The sequence below is a fragment of the Pithys albifrons genome, chromosome 1 (assembly GCF_047495875.1).
Source record: "Pithys albifrons albifrons isolate INPA30051 chromosome 1, PitAlb_v1, whole genome shotgun sequence".
Taxonomy (NCBI): Eukaryota; Metazoa; Chordata; class Aves; order Passeriformes; family Thamnophilidae; genus Pithys; species Pithys albifrons.
In genome coordinates this window covers 106,825,753-106,842,947 of record NC_092458.1, presented here as the reverse complement: position 1 = coordinate 106,842,947, position 17,195 = coordinate 106,825,753, and the positions used below count along the sequence as shown (strand labels likewise).

At 41.0% G+C, this 17,195-nt stretch overlaps 1 long non-coding RNA gene across 1 annotated transcript in view; it reads right to left on the bottom strand.

Annotated features, from left to right (window-relative positions):
- LOC139675502 (uncharacterized) overlaps positions 1-16,947 on the bottom strand; it is a 30,917-nt gene extending 13,970 nt beyond the window's left edge. The window contains exons 1-2 of the long non-coding RNA XR_011698492.1: positions 16,851-16,947; positions 4,664-4,783 (exon numbers count right to left, since the gene is read on the bottom strand). This is a non-coding gene — a long non-coding RNA (uncharacterized lncRNA). The remainder of the gene's footprint in view (positions 1-4,663; positions 4,784-16,850) is intronic.
- Positions 16,948-17,195: the final 248 nt, after the last annotated feature.

Below are 17,195 nucleotides of genomic sequence, written 5' to 3'. Positions count from 1 at the left end.
GAGGCATGTTCGTCGTTTCTGTTAGCCGCCGCCCACAATTTTCGGCCTAAACAGTCGCATTCCGTTGTAGTAAGATGAAACGGCAGGGAGTAGTTCTCTTTAGCCATGTATTTCATTAACGATCTTATTGCGGCCTTGTCCACTTTACAGTTCCCGTGAGTTAGAAGGGACTTCAGGCGGCGGTAAGTCTCTTTTTCTCTCTTAGAGAGAATTTTCCCCATTTTTAATAAATGAAATAAAGGGGATAGGGAGCAGGGTCTGCTCGGAGGGCTGCCTACCCAGGGTAAAGGTAGGCTGAGGGTCAGTCCTTCGGTCCCACGTTGAAACAACGAGGGATTGCCAGCCAAGAGCTGAAGAAATGCCGAGGTTCTCTGCCTGATCGCTTCCTCTGAGGTCCACTGATGACCGAGGGACTCACCCGTCCCGTGGCTTATGCTGCTTCGGCATAGTGGATACCACCACCGCGTTGGGCGTCAATTATCAGCGGATTGAAAATAGCCCACTGATACGGTGGAGAGGTTTCTGCTTCCAGGAGCAAGGCTAGGAAAGCGACAAGCAGGGCTCCCCTAGGATCAGGCCCCTTAGAAGCGAGGTCGGCTCCTCCCGCCCCCGGCCCGGCGACAGCCCCGAACGGAACAAGTCTGCACTTGCCAGGAGTCCACGAGGAAAAGCCAAGTTTAATGCCGCGCGCTAGCTTATAAGGAGAGCATGGGAATTCCCCGGATGTAGGCAGGGAAGAGGGGCGGAGACAGGGCGGAGTAACACACTTCATTGGGTGCATGCAAACGAAGGGAAGGAGGGAGGGGAGGAGCGGCAAAAGGACCAATGGGAGAATGAGATGGGCGGGGAAAGTCTACCGTAGGGCTTCCGGCACTCCGAGGCAGGGACAGCCCCCGCCCAGGCTCCAGCGGCGCCTCGTGGCCAGCCCCGCCAGCAACCGCCCCCATGGGCCGGGTCAGGCCAGGACAGGGGGCTGCGACCCGGAGGGTTTTGTGGGAAGAGGAAACTTGGATAAGGAACTATTAAGGGAAAAATAACCAGGGTAGCCACATTAAGGGTATAACATTTAGACTGGGGAAGCATCAATATAGGGTGTGAACATTAGAGTCCTTATAAATCTCTCGCAGAGCTTCCATATTCGGGGAGCTGGGTTCCTGGACTTCGGCGTCCTCGTCTATCCATCTCTTGTAGTATTTTTGCCACTGTATAAACCCTGGGCCTCCTCCGACACTACCCAGTAGAAAGTTGTCCCAATAGACACCAAATGGGACACAAATACACCAGTAAAAATAAGAAAATAAAACAGACAAATCCCTGCTTAGTCAGAAACTTCTTTTTTTTTTTTTAAAGAAAACATTAAATGACAAAAATACCCAAGGAACTCTGCTTCCCCATGTATTTTAGCTCCACCTAAAGCCCTCTCCCACTTGTAGTGGCAAAATACCTTAGAGTAGTTTTCCAAAGGTGAACATAACGCTGCAGTAATAATTTCTTTCCTTCCTTCAGTGGATTTATTTTGTCAATGATTGTTCTCTGCCTCAGCAAAACAGCTTCGGCTCCCTTATCTATCTAGCTCATGTGGGGCTGAATCCTGCAGTAGCAGTCCCAGTGAAGTTGGTGGGAGTGCTGACTAGGTAAGAACCAGCTGTGTCCCATTGAATAATTATCCAGGGCTGAATGAACTCCACAAAGTTGTGTGCTAAGACAAGCATCCGCATCTAAAGGTCGTTAGCCAAAGCAGGAACCCCACTAAAACAACTTTCCCCACTGTCTCCCAATTATGCCCTTGCCGACCTTTTCAAATAAATATTTCCACTAAAAAAAAACCCCAACAAACAAACAGATTAAGGTTTCAACAAAGAGAAATGATCTGGTATAATCAAATTTTAAAAAAAATTGAAGCACTAAACTTTTCCCAACTGCAAGTCAATTTGATCTTTAAACATAAATTAGCTCAGGTTTTTTCTACTTTAGAAACACATGCAAAAATTCCCAGTAGAAATTCACTTTCTGAAGTTTTAATAAAAGTATTTCAGAGGCATAGGAAGAGGAGTATTTAGTAACCACAGCATTTAGCAAATTAGCTATCAGAGTAGTATCTTATTGATGCCTAGTTCCTGCCTAGTTTCTAACATTTTCCACATTTTTGTTCCAGCATTGCAGATACATTTTGTGAGAAGCACGGGGGGGGAAAATTGTTCTGCTGGTGGAATAGGATTTAAAATATACAATTAAATTGAGTGTTAAAGGCAGCCTTCAAATTTTAAAATATTCTTTCTGGTAAAAAATAGCGTGGACTATACAAACCTGAAACAGTCAGAAAACATTTCAAAGATACTTTGACTAACATCTTAATGATGATGATGAACTCGCTGATAGATAAGGGTGCCATTCAGTTTTGTTTGTTTGTTTGTTTTTTATTGTTTTTTTTTAATTTCTTGTTCTCACAGGAGATTAAATTTGACAACCCAGCAGAAGAACCCTTTGCCACTGGTGGGAGGAGTGTGCTGATGGTAGTGGAGAATATGGAGACATAAGGTCTGAAATTCTGGAACAAAATCCGTGTTGTAGTCATTCTGGCCAGGACCTCTGCTTTGTGCTTTGTTTTCCAAAGCACAAGGCAGAGGACAAGTCATTTGAGGTTGAACATTAATGCAATACAGTTTTCCTCAGGGAAGAGGAACTTTATACCTTTTTCCAAGTGAGGAAGAGAAAGAGGGCAAAAAAATGTAGTGTTCATTAAAAGATCCCCTCTAGGGCTGCTTCTTAAAGGAATCTTTTTGCAAATTAATGTCTTTTGATTGACTTGCCACCCTGAACTCAACTGAGCCTTGTACTGCAAACCACAGATTCTTCCAACATCCACAGCTTTAGTAAAGCTGATGCCTGTGTAACAGTATCAAAGAGAGAACAACAAATCCATGTTGTCAGAAGCTCCACGTGGCAAGAGAATAAAGAATTTTCCTTTTCTTTCCACTCAGCGTTTCTTTCATTACTGTCTTTCCTGCTAAGCTAATAAGGTGTATTTGTCTGAGCCTGCCATGGATTCTGATTTGGCTTCAGTCATGTACACTGGATTCTATAAAACCAAACATTTAAGCCCATAGAAAATGTGGGAAAGCCAAAACTTATTAATATCTTCATAATTTGCAAGCTGCTCCTTTGTGCATGTCAGGAGCCTGAGGATTTGGGCACTTTTTGCCCTGAGCCAGCCCTACAGTGTCTGGGTTGTGTACATCCTGCCCCCACACACAGGAAGCTATGACAATAAACAGGGCAAGGCTGCTTTTGCAGTGTTTATCTGACTGAAAGGAGAAGAAAAGGGAAAACATTGCTGTGGGATTGTTAGGCAACTGACCAAGCAGGTCACTATTTCTTGTGTCTTATCTGACCTTTAAAGAGGAACAGGAGGAGCTCTTGCCCAGTTATGTCCAACCCCACCAGGACTTCATAATACTCAGTAACACCTTCCTGTTCTCCATGTCCCTCTTGCATGGAGCACAGCAGCACACAAATCAGCACTACAGCACGGGGCTCCCAACCTATGGCTCTGCCAAAACAACTGCCACCAACACAGAGAGATAATGAGACATTTGGCACTACTAATAACCCTGCCACAGACCCCTTCTGATCACTCAGCTGTCTGGTCACTTGGGTTAAAACTTACTGTTTGATTTTTATTTTTTACCAAAAATCTCCATAAGGAAGCTAAAAAGGTAAAAAAAGCCAACCGGAACAAATTCTGCAGGGAGACTCAAATTAGTTCTGCTGACAAACCCAGGAGTGCATTACTCCAAAACTGCCAGGCAGTGCAGTGGAAGGGAACAGGAGCTGGTCTTCTCACATCACTAACAACGTACCCCAGTGAAACTCATGGTGGAACAGATGAATTATAAGTAGAGCTTGGATTTCAGATGAGACACTATCAATCCTTCTCTGGCTTGTGTGAAAAGGGGCTAAGAGTCACAGTACCACAGAGCCATAGCTCAGCATGGAAGAATGTTTGATGTTACCCTGATCAAAATGGCATCCCATCCAAGGGAGGCAGAGAAAAAGGTACAACTTGATGATCCTGGAGGTCTTTTCCAACCTAAAGGAATCTGGATTAGGGGAAGACTGGGTGGCCAGAGAGAGTGGTCATGACTCAGGTTCATTGTCTGACCTCTCTCTGGGACGGGCTGGTATAATTGAGCCCTTTATATGCAAGGTGCTGGGGGAGAGTACAATAAATATGGAACATCAAAATGTCATTTGCACAGTCACTTCAAACAGATATGTCCTAGTACTCTCTTCCTTCTGTGCAGGAAAGATAATAATCTGTTAAACTTTCTCCTGGAACCATATTTTAGCATTTTAATTAGAGACCCAACACATGCACTAAACACACTCTCAATAAAGGGCACGCCTTAATAAAGTCAGTACAGCATGCTGCTGTAACCCAGCAAGGTCACTGCCTGAGAGGAATCACCAACGAGGCGACTGGATTGCTGCCAGGACACCAGCAAAGTTACAGGGACCCGTTTCGGGAGGACAACTGCTGCTGGTGGCCTCTGGGGCAGGGCAGGGAGGCGCTACTGCCTCTTACCCACACCAGTGCTCACCCACAGGAGAGCAAAGGAACCCGAATGTAATTATTGCCTGTTTCCGATGGACGGCTGCTTACTGGGCTGATGTTCCGGCCATGGGTGCCCGGCAGAAATGCTCAGCCTTTTCCCCCCTCCTTTGAGCGCTATCGCCCTCTGCTGTCCTGCCGCAGCTCTGCGGTTGGGAGCCACAAGGTGACCTGTGAAGAGCAACCAAAGTAGAAAACTCGGGAAAAAAATCTCGTAAAATTTTTGCTTAACACTATTTAGTTTCATCTGAAACACTTTAATGTCATGAAGCATCAGTCCCAAACACTGAGGGCTTCCCAGTGGAAAAGACAATAAATGACAGTTGAGAAATATATTTTCTCCTTATGGACCTGCCCAATAAGGTTTCCATTGCTAGTAAGAAGTAATAACCAACAACAGCTTCTTCTCTGAGAGAGAAGTAACATGAATTTCCAAGCAGCAGACATTCTCTTAAAATAGGGGAATATGAAATGTGTTCTCAGCTTTTGTCTTTTGATGGGAGGAAAACATGGGGCAAATATCTGACCAAGGCAGGGGTAGTCCTTGCACATCCTTATACCCATATGTGAGATATCAGGACTTAGAGGGCCGGTTCTGAGGATAGCCTGTGAAGTGTATGGAACTGAATAGCACCTCTGAGAAAACTTAAGGTTTGAACAAAAGCATTACTCTGTCAGCTTTCATTGGCACGAATTATTAAGTTCTGGAGAGTTTGGTGATCCTCATCACTCTCTCAGACAGCATGCTATCAGCCTCTCCAAGTGGCTCTGGACTCCTTTATGTTTGCAGATCAGCAGAACTCCTAATCCAGTCTCAGTCCTGACAGGTAAAGTGACAAATGCATTTAGGATTTTGCTTTAATTGATATTTTTCCAATGTTTTAATGAGAAAATCCCAAAGTCCATTTCCTTCCACAAGCCCATAATGAATATAATATTCTTGAAGCAGTAAGGTGAGCTCTCACAATGTTTGCAGTGTCAATACCTATTTTTATATTCTCTATGAATGAATCATGACAATACTGTCCTGTGTGATAAAACGCTCATTAAATCATGGATTGCAAGCTTGAAACTACAGTTTGGATGTTTGGTTTTTCCAAACACAAGTAAGATAACAGTTTGCTGAATGAAGTGCTTTGAATTCTTGCAAGTACTATATTAAGTTCCACTGTGATTTCACAGGGGCCAAAATTTGCTCCTATTTGGTTGTGAGTCTTTCAGCAGAGTCAATGTATGCATGAAGGCACATTTTGCCTTTTGCTATTTAATGTACATATTAAAGCTCAAATCCTTCTCTTAAATGTACTTAGTGTGAGACACAGTGAATGATATTTTATTTACACTAGTAGTGGGTGAGGTGTTGAAATTTCTATTATTCCAGTTTTTAATAGTGTTGAAAAAGGAATGTCATGTCAGCAGCATTATTTTTTTTTCTATGACCTCTAAGTAGAAACACTTGGAGAATCTTGTTCCATACAAATTAGGACAGAGACTGGAGCAGAGGTTCAGCATCATTCTGTAGCTCTATGCAGTACCTTGTGCAACCAATTAACTAATGAATTCTGAGTGACAGAATAGGGAGGGTGGAGGGGAAGTAAAAATCTTTTTTGTCCATAACATTCCTAATTTGCTACAGACTATAGAGTTCAGTCAGCAGTGGCACTGCCCTGCAGAGTTACCATGAAGAGTAATAAGCTAAGGTGCAGTGCCAGACTAGAGAGAAACCTGACCCACATACATTAATCTGCCTGTGTGGGTCCTGGGGAACAAGGAGTTTGCAAAATCCTCTGCCATGTTATGGATCCCAATGGCTGCTTGGCAGAAGGCCAGATCCATACATTAGCCATTTCAGAACAGCTTCCTCAGTTTTCTAGTGCCCTAATAACCTGATAAAACTGTGTTCTTTCTGGCACTAAAAAGTCTTCCCTAAAAATTATATGTCTTTTAATTCAGGTATTAGTTAACTGTTTCAGCATTTCTACCTTTATCTCAGCTTGCACATAATCCCACAAAACTATAAACCAAGAACAGAAGGGCAACAATTACACTGTGTCCCTGAGATACATGGAACAAACATCTACATGCTACTAAATTAGTATACTAACGATGTAACTGCTTTAATTAACCATGCTACTGTGCCTGTACTGGACTCTTTCCCAAGAACTGTTCAGGTTACTGCATAAGGCAAGGACGCTGATTTTCCTTTAATTATTTTCTTTTTTTTTTCCCCCCTCCTTTATTGACAGGACTGCCGAGTTCACAGAAGAATCAATAACCAAGGATATTCACATAGGATAAGATTTACAATGCATGTTTCACAGACAGTAACAACTGGGACCTCGGAGCACTTACTGGAACCAACAAAATGACAACTGATATGTCCTCCAGTGGATCTATGTTAAGACGCTCTGTCTGCAGTAATTAAAAACTAGGTAATATCACCTGTGTGAAAAGCCCACCATAAAATCAGCTCCACTTAGCAGTGTAACTTGACATGTTGACTTTTTACATCAGCAGCTCTGTCCTCTAAGCCAGCCTCTGGCACTGCTATGCTGAGTAGCACCTCCCTTACCTCAAATTAACTAAAGTAATATGCTCAAGTGATCCCTCTTGTTTTTCCTAGTATTTCTTTCCTTCAGTATTATGTATGTGATGGTAATTATACCTGAGTGAACACACAGAATATCTTTGTATCACACATAAATTTTGTAGCAATTATATCTCTCTTTCTATTCTTTAAGCTTATTTAAGCAGATGAGTCTCCTGCCAGTAAAATACCCAAGTTTTCTGTTGTGTACTTTTAGCTGTGCGAGACCTAGATATCACTGAGCACAAGGATTCCCTGGGTATCCATAGTGTACAGTGTGAATTAAATGGATTCTTTTTCCTCCTATACCCTAGAAACATCCTTAAACTTCTACAAAAATCAGAACCCCCACACAAAGAGTCTGAAACAAGTCTTTTCCATACTGCTTTTGTGCACATATATATATTGTCTTGAAGTGACTTTTATGCAGAGAAATAATGAAGAAAAAAAGGAACTAACCTTATCATAGGTTATTGAACATAGGAAGTATTATAAATATTATTAATTGCTTGGCTCTCTTCCTTCTCTGTCATATTTCCCTCAGGTCTCTGTTCCATGCTCAAGGCCATTATTTGATGGGGGAGGTATAAAGTCATAACAGGGTGATGTAAATTTCCTTTGAGATGTCTTATATATCACAGATACCATGAGGGAGATGAAGCAGCAATTTTTCTCCTGTTCATAAGTAAGAATGGAAGAAATGCTTCCTCTGAAGAGAACTGAACTGATGCCCATCCTCTAATTGAGGCCAGTATAGTATATTATTCTTCAGGTAAATCTTTGATAACACTTATTGCCTTTTTCAGGTAGATCTTTGATAACACTTATTGCCTTTTCCAAGACCCCTTCTGTAAGGAGGGCTTGTAATTCTGAGGAGGAAATGAGCAGCTCCAAAACTGAGGGAGATAAAGAAGATGTCTGTGTCAAGAGTCTTAGACAAGCCCCATCAGTGTACTGAATTTCATGTTTCTGCTAAATTAAAATCAGAAACTCATTACAGAAATTGAAACAAGAAAGTAGCTCAGGCAGCCACTTTTTAAGATCACCATCAGCCTCTGAACAGTTCAGAAACCTTTTGTCTGTCTGCGGTAGATACCAGGTTGCTGGTTTGAAAAGGTGCAGATGTACAACTCTGACAGGGTTGGTGTCTTGGCTTTTCTGAGCATGCCAAGAAAATCACTTATTGACCTTAAAAAGCTTAATTAGCAATTCACCTGGGCAAACGATTATAAAAATCTGAGGAGTATATTCATTTCACAAATATTACAATGAGTGCATCCAGGGAAATAAGATAACAGTAGGTGTGCATGTGCCATACTGTGTCCAGTATCCATTTCATCTCCACATACTGCCTTTAGAAATTACCTATTATTTAACATGCCAGATGACCTTTAAATAAAACACCAATGAAGAAATATTTTAAAATACTTCTGGCTTAATGTCAGTCTCCAGCTTTTGGCCAGCAGCATGTTTGTGACATTTGATGGGTAACCTGATTTTTTTCCTCACAAGAAATTTTGCCATCCATAATAGCAATAGAAGAGATGCTATGCAGACGTGTGTGCAAGTCTATTGTAGACAAGGGAGGTATCATGCTTCTTTACGCCATTCCATGGTCAATTCCAGAGAGGATTTAGGCTCTGATTCAGTTGTGACTGTCACAATTATGTATTCAGATGAGCCAGTTCATTAAATAAACTGGAAGGAGTAAGTGACACTGGTTTTCCTACATCTTCAAAACTGGGTGATAAACACCACTTTTGTTACATCAATAAACCCTGCTAAAATCATATAGCACAGCTCAAGAGGAAAAGAACTTGCTGATATCCAGCTCTCATTGACACATGGACAAGAAGATGCTTCTACACATGGGATTTTTTCACATCAGTTTAATTGGTGAGGCAACAATATCTTTGATCAACTAACTGCTATCTTACTCCTGATGGGAAGGATTGCTACCTACTCAACATATATTGAGATAATCAAGTATTTTGTCATCAAAATCAGTGGCAGCACTTTATAAGCAGAGCAAAACAAAGGATGAGAATGGGTGTCAAAATCTAAGTTGGTAGTATCAGTAGAAAAGTAGGAAGGAGGAGAACTACACAGGCATTTAAAATAGAGAGGGCATCAGGAATTGATGAGGACTCTGTTGGAGAGCCAGGAAAGTGTCTCTAGCAGAAGTTGGCAAAGCTGATAATTGAACTACATAGTCAAGAAGATAAAATATAGATGCATGTTTCCTGGAGAATGGGTTTCCCAGAATTTTGTGTGCTATTGATTTTTTGTTCACTTAAGTGACATATTTGGTTTTCTAAACTGCTTTCACAGAGAGTCTGTAGTGCTAAAACCAGAACTGGCTTTATAAAACAAAATTAAAATAAATTAAAAAAAAAAGCAATGATGCGCTCAAATATGACAGCAAAATGGAACTGCACAGTCAGAAACTGGCAATGTTGTAGATACACTTGAAATTTAGAGGGTCAGGCTACACCAACACATTTAATCTTATTAATTTCAGTGGAAGTCTTCACTGATAAAGATACTAATCAGTAAAACTAGGGAAAAAGGCAACCAACCCTTAAAGGGGATGGCATCCCTTCTATCCTTCTGGGTCTATAGCAGGGTCGTTATAACAGTTCTAATACATTTATCTCTCTCAATATACAACATTTTTAAAATTGCTTTACCTTCTATTATCAAGGTCTTAAACCTATATATTTAGAATCTCAAAATTTATCTTTCATGATAAACATGTTTTGCTGTCTGATGCTGGACTATAGAGGACTGTTGTATCTCCATCTTCAGGACACACTTTCAAAATGCTGATAATCCTGTATGATAAGACTGTCATATATAATTACCAGGCTAGCATTTATGAGGACATTGGTATCTGATTCCCTTAGGTCTACAAACATATGACCATAATGTTGCAACCAGCTGTCCATCAACAGCTCTGCTTATCAACATCTGTGTGGAAGGTTTTAAATATCTTCTCCCAGTGCTTGTGAGCTAATATTCTCTGCTGCCTTTTCTGCAGCACACAAGGCTGGTCTATCTGCCAATCCACACTCTAATCTCAGTGAGACCAGAGGGAAAAAAGCCAACAAAACTTACTTCACTGTCTTCAGAAAGATAGTGAAGGTCAGACTAATCAATCTCAAATAGAAATGACACTACATGAAAATTCTCATTTTACCTGAATCCATATTAATTTCTCCCTATCAGAACACTGATGTCCTGCCTCACAATGCAAGTTTCATCACTGTTTCTAGGACAGTACTTGCAGTTCTTCTATAATCAGCAGCTGAAATTTCCTCCTATTTTATTCAGTGCCTGTACTCATCCATCCCATTCCATACAAAATATTGCATTCCTTGCAGTGTCACAAAGCATCATCTATTTCAGTCACATTGCTAACAACATTTTCTCCAGTTTTGGAAGCCATGTAAGCATAAAGTCATGCAGGAATATGATCCTGTTGGTGTACAGCAGCTAGGAAGCCCACAGTTTCTCATATTTTTAGGAAAATAGTTACTCAGAACAGTAACAAGATCAATTCATTTAAAAAATGAATTTTTTTTAAAAAAGGTTACATTTTTACAGCTAACACTTGGCTGGTGTGAATTAGCAAGGATTGATTGACTTTGCATTAATTTAACCCTCACAATGCTAACTGGGGATCCGACCCTGAGCAGCTTATCCTCTGGAAACTGCAGAACTACACTTGAAAAATGACTGCATTCTCAAAGACATTAAATTTAAAAAAACTAAGACACAGAAGAAGGTTTTTGGTTGGAGAGAGGACTGCTCAGTGGGATAGCTGTGAGAGAATTTACCTGTTAGGCTAAAGCAGAGTTCACATCCAAAACACTACAAATGTTTCATCCCAGAGCAAGGCATTCATTGAAGACCTTCTTAGATTTAAGTGAATCCAACCACTAGACACAAAGCCCATGAGAATCAGGCTTCATGACTTTTACCACCTCCAGATCTGCTTCTTATGTTAAATTTTCATTATTTGTTTAGATCAATAAAGTTTAGCTCATGTTAGTTGCCATGAAAAACAGCCTTCCATTTGGGTTCTTCCTTAGTGTCCTTTGAAACATTGTCCCCTGTGGGTGTCTAACAGATCTTCCACCCTGTTATACTTGCTCACAAAACTCTTTCCCATTTTCAACATTTTTAGTGGGTTTTGGAATCTATTTCTATTATAACACTGAAGTCCTGGCTTGGCAATTTATGAAGAGCTTCCTTAAAATTCAGATAAATTATGAACTGTCAGTGTCAATCTTGAGTGTAATCTTATCAAAAAACTTGAGGTTAATTAGGAAGGATCTCATCCTTCTAAATCCATATAAGCTTAACATAATAATTGAGAGTTGAGATCAATTACTCATGTTATGTCAAGGGTATGAACTTATATGGTAATGATTGAGTGCTTGGCCTGAACGCTCAAAAGTCAAGGTCAGAAAGCACACCAAATGCACATTCAAAATTTCTCGAATTCAGAAGTGGTGGGATGAAAACATTAAGTGTAAGACTAATAGCTAGGATGCTTACTGATCTGAACCCTTTTGGCCAAATTCAAAAACCATTGTAAGAGTAAATACAGAGAGAGGCTGGGAATAACTGTATCTGGAAATGGGATTGGCAATAGTTTAGAAGCATTTTCACAAAGCAATTCAGAAGCAATTCCCCAACACATATCTAGTTTTCTCAGTGGGTTAATAACTTTAACTAAAGTAAAAGTAAGATCCTCTGTCCCATGCAGTGTATGAAACATTCATTGTGTCACAAACTCACCTTACTGTGACACTGATGCTCCCTTGCAAGCACAATCTTCATAACATTTTCCAGTCCTCTGGAAACACTCAGACACTCCTACTTTAATCATTTCACAAGGAGAAAACAAACAAACAAACAAAAAGCTGTCTTTCTTACCCTGGGAGGCAACAACATAAAAACCTGGAAGAAGATTTACCTTGTTTTTTTCTATTTTTCTTTTTTATTTCTGTTGTTGAAGGATCTGCCTCCCAAGTGAAGCACTGAAGCTGAGAGTGGATGGGATGTCTATGAGCATATCTCTCTCATTGCAACAAAATTTCAGAATAAAATTATTAAGAAGACAATCCAAAGCTATAACAAACTACTTACAGCCTTGGATATGATACTGGATTTCAACTGGGATTTTTTAGTGTCTAAAGTAGGCTCTGTAGGCTTACTCAATATGCCAAAGGAGGTATGGACTTGCAGAGAATTCATCCCAAAACTCTCAGAATCTGTGGCATTTGTAGTTGGTGCATAATTCTCCCCATGATCTCACAGTGAGACTGAGAGACTAAGCCCACTGAGAATCTCTTCACAGATACAAGGCAGCACACCGTACAAGATTAAAATCAGACCTGACCAAGCCAGCTCAGTTACCAGGAGCAATATAAATGTGTTAGTGCAGCATTCCCCCAGCTTGGTTTGCACATTCTGCAGAGCTCTGGGCTGAACAGTCCTGGTACCAGGCTGCCCCAATGAAGTACCCTGTCCCTCCAAGGCTGCTCAGGGCTGGCACAGGCTTTAAAGAGTGCAGCAGCATGTGGGTACCATACAGCAACATGAGTATATGTGTACATTTCAGATCTTTTGCTATCATATTCCGACCCTTCTGCACAAGTGAGCATTCCCTGGAAGACAGGGCTTCTTCCACAGTATGCTCACAAAACCTGTGCCACCTGAGGCCATCACCTTGGAGAGTGTTATGACTACAGCAAGTTCAGCAACTCCTTATGTGCAGGCTACTGTGGCTTTTTGTTAGGTAACTTCCACACTGCACTTTAAGAGCAGAGGCTGCCACATAGGAACCCAAGACTCCAGAGCTGTGACCAGGTCACAGCATGCCAGCTGTGCTGATGCTACTCCTCGTTCTGCAGGGAATACACAGTGGTGGCACAGCTGGTGCCATGTCATTTGTGAAGCCACAGTAGCTTCATCATGTGTTTGCACTGTAGGGAGCATGGGGAACCAAGGAAAACTGCAGTGGAAAGAAAGCGGTACAAGTTTGAGAACAGGAATCAGGGGTGAACATGGACCAGTAAGAAAAGAAGAATACCATGTCAGGAAAGTGAAGCAGGGAAGAGATGAAAACTTTCTGACAATTGCATATGAACCCACTCTGAAGCAATATCCAAGGAATTCTCCACCACTGGAGTTATGCTTTCTGTTTCTTTTTGCCCTACAAATTTAGTCATGGCATTAAATTCATGTCTTCATTTTCAAATACATTACCTCAAACAACATAAACTTTTAAATTCTTACAACAATGCAAACTTAGATGAGGCAAAGCTCTAAAAAGCCTTTTTTCAAATTCAGATAACAAATTTATCAGGTTGATGTGTGAAGGCCTTTTTGAGTGTCTATATCCTGCTGGTATCATTACAAATCCTTAGTCTACAGCTTGGCTTACTGAAGATCTCAAGTAGGTTTTATTGATGCTCTACCCAGAGACATAACATTGTTATGCATATGCTTTGCAATTAGGATGAATCTTTAGTGATCACCTGTGGCTTAGTGTCCTTTTTGTCAGTTCCTCAAAGTCAGAAGATATATTTTTGTCATGTACTAGCTCTGCAGTTGCCAGCCCATAGCATGATGGGCTATTTAAAGCCTGCAAAAGGATTTTTGAATGCTGTCCCATGCTAATGCTTCATAACTACAGTTGTCATGACTACTCAAGCCCTATGTGTGGGCTGTGTTGGACAGCTACTGCAATGATTCCCTAGCATTTTCCCTAAACATTAGTGTCCCTTCCTCAAAGACTTCTTCTGCAGTCTCTGAGAGACCAGACACAGGCAATCTTGCTGTCCAGTGGAAGAGGCAGTGCAGTGTCAATTCAAAGCTGGCCACTGTGCTTGCCCATGAGGTTAAACCACATTTCTCTGGTAGAAAAAGAATGCAGAGCCCCTGAACCTCCCAGAGAGCCAATATGCCCTCACCAGCTAATCCAACCAGTCCTACCTGCCATGTTTAGCATGTGGATTAGTGGAACCAGAGGAAGGTCACGGCACTTCTCTGCAAACTTGCCATTCATCCTACAGGTATGTCCCAATATGTGGAAGTGAGTCAAGTTAGAGGCCTAGAGTGAGGCTTGCCTTTTAAAGATAAACTCCTTATTTCCTTAAATAAGGTCAGTTACAAAATGGTCAGTCTTTCCATGCATTCATTCCCCGATTTTATTCCCATCATTTCAGAAACTAAGCCACATATCTCACCCCACAAACCCTTCCTGGCTTCCAGAGACACACCACAGCACCACAGTAAAAATAACCTAGAGCCTTAAGTTCAAGATTAATATTTTGATGTTAGAAGTAACAGCAGAACTGTGCTTCATTTTGTTGCCTCTAGAGAAGGTTTTGACACTAGCTTAATAGTGGTTGACTCACAAATCAAAGACTGTCTTTGAGAAAACTTTCTGTGAGGTTGATAGACAGCTAGCATACTCTAAGGCATTTTCTTCTGCATTATTTGGCAGGAAGCCTGAGACAATTTGAACAACACTGTGCAGAACGTGCCCAGCTCAGCCAAAACTCATTAAGGGTCTTGTCTTCTCTTGTGTGCTTTGTGAAGCACATTACTGCACCCCTGATGGGCAGCAGTTATGCTAAGATTAAAGATCACCAAATACCTTTAATGTACCAGTCAAATTGCATTTCTCAGCTATGTATACATTGGTAAATGTTCTGCTGCTTTACCAGATGAAGGATGAAGATGTAATGGCTGCTACTGAGCTTGGTTAAGGAATTGCTCGGAAAAAGGGTTCATGGGATAATAATTTCAGCAAAATGTGAGACAGTTGCTGAAAGATCCTCAAGTTCACGACTGCATTAACTCTGGTTGCTATTGAGAGACTCCTCCCTGGTGAACAATGTAAAACACATGCATCTTTGATCACTTTGAAATATATCTTTAAAGAGTTGCCCTGGATTTTGCCCTGGGAGTTCCACTGATTTGTGAGACAATCTCTTTTAAAACTCCATTCACAGGTAGCTTGAGACCACAGCTGACTCACAGCATTCCAGACTGGAGGGAGGATGTGCTCCTGCATTTCTGCTAAACTGGATGTTATAAATACACTCTTTCCTCCTTCATGTATTTTCCTTTCTCTCTTTTTCAGTTTACAGGAATGTTCAACTACTGTGATATTTGCTACCTGGTTTCCTTGTTTTAATATAGCCAAACAGCAACTGCCACCACCCTACTTCCAAAGGTTTACAGAAGTAGGCTTTCCTATGGCAGCCAGTTTATGACAGAGGCCTCCAGCAGAAATAGCCTTCTTGGTAAATGGTACATGCCAGATCTTGCATGATAACTCAATCTCTTTATATTCAAACTGCAAGCAGTAAAGGAAAACCACTTCCCAAACTGAAAGTTTGTGATAGTTTTGACTTACATGCTTCTGCAAATTCCAGCATCTGAAACACAATCATTTGTATCCAAGGATCAACTGAGTAACCATAACAATGATGGGAAGAGTATAAAACCTAGTTAAAGATTGTGAACACTCAGCTCACCAGATGTATGTAGGGATTGTAAGTCAAAATACAGAGTCAAGAACATTTCAGAAACAGAAGTGGATGGATTTGTCTTTTGTAAACTCTGTTCCCACTAATACACAGGACAAGAGAGCAGATGAACAAGAGGAGTGAAGCAGAGGGAGTACATTCTACCAGAGGGATCTGCTTTACCATTCTTTCTTTTCCTATTTTCACTACTGCAAATTCCCTCTCCCCTTACCCTCCCATCTACAGCTCATCTGGGGTCAGAAGTAAATGCAGGAACCACTACATTGATAAATCCAAAATCCCACTTTTTGTTAGGAAATAACCTATGCCTAGTCCTTCACTCAGTGAAACTATATGGATTAACATTGATCAAGAACATCCCGTAAGCATCATTCACACACAATGGTGCTACTAGTGGTAGATAAGATGAATAATTCAGTGAGTGCTCAAATGCTATGAAAATGGCAGATGAAAGCAGTCTCAGCTTGAGGTATCAGAGGAAATATCTTTGCCTTGACTGGCTAAATCATGAAACAGAGATATGAAAAACAGCTACAAGACCTATAAAGCAAACCTTGTCAAGAAGTGGACAAGAGTCAAGAACAGACAAGTCAAGAGGATGTGCAACATGAAAAGGATTTTGGCCAAGTATGGGTAGCTCAAGAAGAGCCAGAAACTATGACAGAGACTTTTAAGTACAGATCTGACAAGGATTTTCAATGCAAACTGCCTTCATTAGTAGCTGATAAGAGTACTGCCAAAGCCAAGTAGTGACAGGCTTTCTTCACCATGCAACCCAAAGGCACCTCACTCGCAGCAGCAGTAGGCTGAGAAAAAGTGCCCATAGAGCTTATCAGGGTAAGCAACCAGTTTCAAAATGAGTCAGATCTGAAGGAATACCAGCTAGGGAAGATAGTGTTACTAAAATTGTTCTGAATTAACCAGACTAGGAAAGGAAGACAGGGAAGGAAAACATCATTGTTTTAATGATACAAACATTCTGGTAGGGTTTTGTACTTAAGAGACTTTCCCTGCATTAGACTTATCAATTAAGAACAGAAGGTAAAAAGAATTACTTGGGATTAGTAGCTGCACTCACCAGTCAGTTTGAAGTTGTGCATGAAAGCAACAGAGATGCAGTTTAAAAATTGTACACAAGATGGCATGAGGATGCTCCACCAGAATTAACTGAGTGTTTGGTCCACCAACCCCAATGCCCTTATATGACTCTTCTGTTGGAAACACACGAGGACAGGAGCTTAAAGAATAAGCTGTTTACTCAGAGCTGTACCATGGTTAACAAACATACATACAGTAACATCCTGAAACTACCTTGACCTTTAACCAAGATGCTCTGTTGTGTTTGAGAGATCCAAGCCCATCTTTTGCAAGCACAGCTAACCCCAGCTTCTATAGGTTATAATAATTCCCTGCTGAACAAAGA